This window comes from Corythoichthys intestinalis, chromosome 4 (genome assembly GCF_030265065.1).
Source record: "Corythoichthys intestinalis isolate RoL2023-P3 chromosome 4, ASM3026506v1, whole genome shotgun sequence".
NCBI lineage: Eukaryota > Metazoa > Chordata > Actinopteri > Syngnathiformes > Syngnathidae > Corythoichthys > Corythoichthys intestinalis.
In genome coordinates, this window is record NC_080398.1 from 10,702,114 (window position 1) to 10,707,312 (window position 5,199).

Here is a 5,199-nt window from a genome sequence, read left to right on the forward strand (position 1 = left end):
ATTATCTCCCTCACAGTGGACATGCACCTATGATGAAAATTTCAGACCCCTCCATGATTTCTAAGGGGGGAGAATTTGCAAAATAGTTGGGTGTTCAAATACTTATTTTCTTCACAGTATATACACAGTATAAATATTTTCTTAACAAGCAGTTAAGAAAAAAAAAGCCATGGATTTACTGGTGATAACGATTGCCTGTGTCCTTTTTCCATTTTATATGAGGCTTGTATTGCTGAATTGCATCACATTCTTTCAGGCAGTAATTGCTTCACATTTTGTTTATCAAAGAATACTTCCAGCTTGAAGGCTTTCCTCACAAATGTATCTATCTCCCAGCACATTTTCTGTTTTGAAAGTGAATGCTAGGCTGTTTTGGTAGATTTTACAACAAGTGAACATTCATTGAGGCTTGGGCTTACATGGCTTTTTTTTGCACTGACTCATTAGTCTTTATCTATGTATCACAAAATCACAGCAGCAAATGAACTCAGAAGTACCACACTTTATGTAAATAGTTTACCGAACTGGGAAGGCCTTCCTCAAGACAAGACAAGACAACAACAAAACAACAACAAATCAAAACAACAACAAAAACATTTGCTTTCCAGAATTTCTGCTCATGAGTCATGGGACATTTTTAACAGATTTATTTTTCTCAAATGTATTGTATGTAAAGGTTTTTTTTTCTCTTTTTTTTAATTAAAATTGATCAAATGCAATTTTTTAATCATGGATTTACTTATTTAGTTCAGGATGTTTAGTTTGTAAAATGACTTGTATAGCTCTTTTCTAACTTCAAGGTACTCATTCAAAGTGCTTTACACTGTCTCTCCATTTATCTACTGATGTCACAACATCAGGAGCAGTGAGGCGTCAGTATCTTGCTCAAGGTTACTTTGACATGTTCTCTTTTGGATTGCTAGACGACAAGTCCACCGCTGAGCCATGCAACACTGTACTTGCATGGAACATGCAGATAATTCAACGAACTGTGTTCAAGAATCTTTTTATATGTTGCAGGTCAAGGTTAGATTTATGCTGAAGTTGTTCGGTAGTTTGCAGAGGAAGCCTTGAATGTTCATCCAAGTGCTGCATTATCCCCCCCTGTATTCTGCTTCACAGTTTGTACAAATGGAGGTCAGTGAGGGGAGGAAATTGGGGAGTGAGAGATGAATTGGGGTGGAGAGGTGGAACAGGTTGACCAGGCGGGACAAAGGCACTAGTTCAAGGTTGTTCAACATAGTCTCTAGGAGATTGTCCTTTGCAACGATGATAAAAGAACTAAAGATTTTGGCAAATCGCCTCTGTGTTTCCAGACACAAAAATATTGGAGGAGGCTCAGTTATGTTGCCACATTTAGTACAGTGTTTCTTGAGTCTGTACAGACTGCAATGATTTCTCAAGATTAGCAAGCCATTCCTGATGCAAAATGGGCTGCCCAGTGTCAAAATACTTTCGGCACTGGTCATGGGTGCTCCAATTTGATCAAATTCTCAAAGCTTAAAATAAGCGTGACTTGTGAAAAACTTCATCAATATGTTGTTATCAATTCACATTTAAGATGCTATTTCCTCCTCAGTGTCCATTTGATCAAGGGCGTAGGTTTTGGTATCAATATTGGTAGGGACGATATAACAGCTTAACCTGCATGTACACTATAAATTGATAGGGCAAATGATCAATGCAAAATAAATCTGTATTGACTAATACTAACTTTCAAGTGTATTGGTTCAGGTGATACACTGTTTGATTCAAACCTTTGTTTTCAAAAACTACAAAAGAATCATTTGGAAAACTTCCAGAATAAATGTCCGGATTTAATTAGCAAATTTAAATTTAATTAGCAACATTTGAATTTTGCAAACTTCCAGAATAAATGTCTGGATTTAATTAGCAAATTTAAATTTAATTAGCAACATTTGAACACAAATTGACATACACAAGAAATGCAAACTTGTTAATCATCAACTAAGGATCTATAAGGGAGTAATCCTTAGTTCACTACATTTCTTACAGTTTTATTAACGTTAACAGATGAAAACATACAGAAGGATATTTCTCTCAACACAGCTTCCTCCTTGAGTTCGAGAAATTCACAATGATTAATGTTATGCTAACTCTGATGCAGGTCGGACTTTCAGTAAAAAAAAAAAAATAGTGGTGTGTTCCCCACCTCCACAACAGTGAGGTCTTTTTACATTACTTACAGTGGCTACTTATGGCGGAAAAAACTTCTAATAATTCTCGTCTTCGAAGGGGGCGTAGGAGGCAGCATGTTGTATTTCTGTCTGGCTCTAAAGTCGTGTGTGTGTGTGTGTGTGTGTGTGGAAGGGGTACGGAGGTTGATTTGTGTCTTTATTATTTAATTAAAAAAAGTTGCTATAATAAAAAAAAGTTGCTTCAATCAAAATATACGTTTTCAATAAAAAAAGTCACTTCAATAAAAAAAAAAAAAGTGTTTGAAAAAAAAATCAAAGAAAAATAGTCTTCAAATGAATTTTTTGAGTGCAAGTTTATTTTTGCATTCAAACAAATTTTTTTGATTGAAGTGACTTTTTTGACTGAAAATACAATTTGTATATATTTTGATTGAAGCAACTTTTTTTTTTTTTTAAATTGAATAATAAAGACACAAATCTACCTCCATAGGGGTGTCATGTCATCAGCCAATCAAACGTGCGTTTGAGGGGGAAAAAATGGACTGGCACAGTCAGCAAGTGAAAAGGGGTCAGTGTAAGTCTGAACATAATGAAAGTACAGTACTGTAATTCACTTAATAATGGTCGGATCAGTTATATCCTTACAACATATGAGGAGACAATCTAAATGACCAATATAACTGAAGTCATTATATAATGCAAATAAGGTTGCTTAAAAAGTTGGTGGGGACAATTTCAGCATCCTAAAAAGTTGGTAGTGTTATGTCCCTACTGTCCCTATCCAAACCTACGCCTTTGCATTTGATGAAACCAATGCAGTTTGACTTTTACTTGTGAATTGTGGCAGTCATGACGGACTCAAGGACTACTTTTGTTGAGTTAAACCACACCACAGTACACGAAAGCAAAAACAAGATCCTCCCTTTATATGTGGTGATATATCATGTGTGTCCCCTCATAGACGAGAAAAATGGTGGAATTGAGGCAGCACACCCAGTTTAAAGTGGACTGCTGCATGAAAATAGAATGTCAAATAATAACTAATGAAACCTTTTTTTTGTGTGTAGTTCTACTATAAATACAATATTTGAGTCTTTAAATGACCCTGTTGCATAGAGAACAACTATTCAGTAATGGGAAGTGGAAGAATACAACTGAATAAACATTGAAATGGTAATTGTGTAATTCTATGGAAGAGGATTAGGGCAAGTGAAGACAATAAAGAGGTTGGCACCTAACTCTCAGATTTATGGCTTTAAAGTGCTATGACAAAATGATTAAAAAAAAAGTCTTAAAAAGCATTTTTATGTGAATTAGAATCATATTTTGAGACGCTTCGACAATATAGAATAATTTGGCAAAGCGCAGATGATGAGAAATTAGTCTTTTAATCTGCCGTTTAGTCCCTACCTGTCATTATAGCGCTCTGGCGTCCCCAACCGGAGGATGACATCGGCAGGGTCATGGTTTCATCTGATTTAGAATTCAGCCCATTGAGGGGGAATTATTCAGAACGAGGAAAATGCGACGAAGAGAGCCGGAAAATGTTATTGTTTCAATCTCTCTACTCCGATATTATTTATTTTTTCATCGAAGTATTTTTTTCCCCCAATTGCTAAATAAATGGTATGGTCATGATGAATAACAGTCTTGTGCTAAATGGAATATGACATATTAAAGATGCATTTATTCAATATGACATGGCAAAATTACTCTAACAATGGTCAAAACTGTCGACTTCTTGCACATTTTATGCCACCGGAGTTAGTACGGCTTTTTTCATTTCCCTGCTTCGGAGAGCGTAAACAAACCAGGAGGCGTTACAGCTAGCTGACATGCTAACCCGAACCAAGTGATGTTTCAAAGTCGTAGCTCGCCTTTCGAAGTGAAAAATCACACAAAACTACACCGGAGCGGGGCAAGATCACACGGGGGCGGGGTTGTTGATTGTCTTCGCTGATCGGCAACTCGCTAAGCGGCGAGCAAGTTACAGCTCGTCGTTCCCCTGCTGCGGGCAGAAGAGTATGTTTGCTGGGGAAGCAGCTGGAGAATGACCGCTGGACAAACCGGCCGACGTCGGAGCACGTAGCTGCCATATGGTCAACACGAATACGGTGTGAATTAATACTTAACTACACGGCGAAGACGTAAACAGTGAAAGAGCGACTTGCAGTTGTTGTGCAGCTAACATGGCAGGATGTGTCTGAGGAGAACTTTTCTACATGTCCGTCCATGATCAAACGTAAGTAAATAGTCGTTTATTTAAAGAAGGTTTGTAGTGTTTACTTAGTAATCGCAGTATTTGCGGCCATTTTTAACACAAAGTTGCATTTTCTGATGGGATGGAAAATTTGCCAGAACATCAGGCACACGAAGAGGGCAATAAGCCGAGTATAGCGGTCTCCCGGCGAGAACGCGAAGGACCGAGGGGGGTGTGCGACAAGCCGCCGGTCGTCGGCCGAGTGGCATTCTCGGTGGATAAGGAGCATGTCGGTCACAAAGTGAAAGCCACCTCTATGATAAAACTTGTGCCTTGATCGCAGTATTTGACATAATACAAAATACGATGTTTACTCACTTCCTTGTAAGTCCAATGGTCCCACAGTTGTCAGACTTGTTTTGGCCATTCCCTGAGGATGAATGGGAACTTTTTGAAACCCAAAAAGGCTCACACGCCTCTCCCTGGTGCAGCAACAAATCCCTAGCCTGGTACTCCAGACTCACCGCTGTTCCAGCTATTGAGTCTGGCCACCATTAAGCGGATAAAATTTCCAGGGCGGAGCAAGCCACAGCAAACAGACGGCGGAGTGGACCAATCAGCGACGGGCGGGATGAGGGACTTGCACGAGGAAAGTAAACATACGAGGAGATTGGAGTTTATTCAACATGGCTAGCGCGAGACAGACTGTTGTCAATGAGTTGTGTCGATGTGTTTTTGGTAATTTAAAACTGATTTTACCTTGGATTGGAACATATTCTCGGCTCTCCTGTTCGCCATCTGTGTTGTTGTGGAGACGACTTCCGACGCGGAAGAGTGACG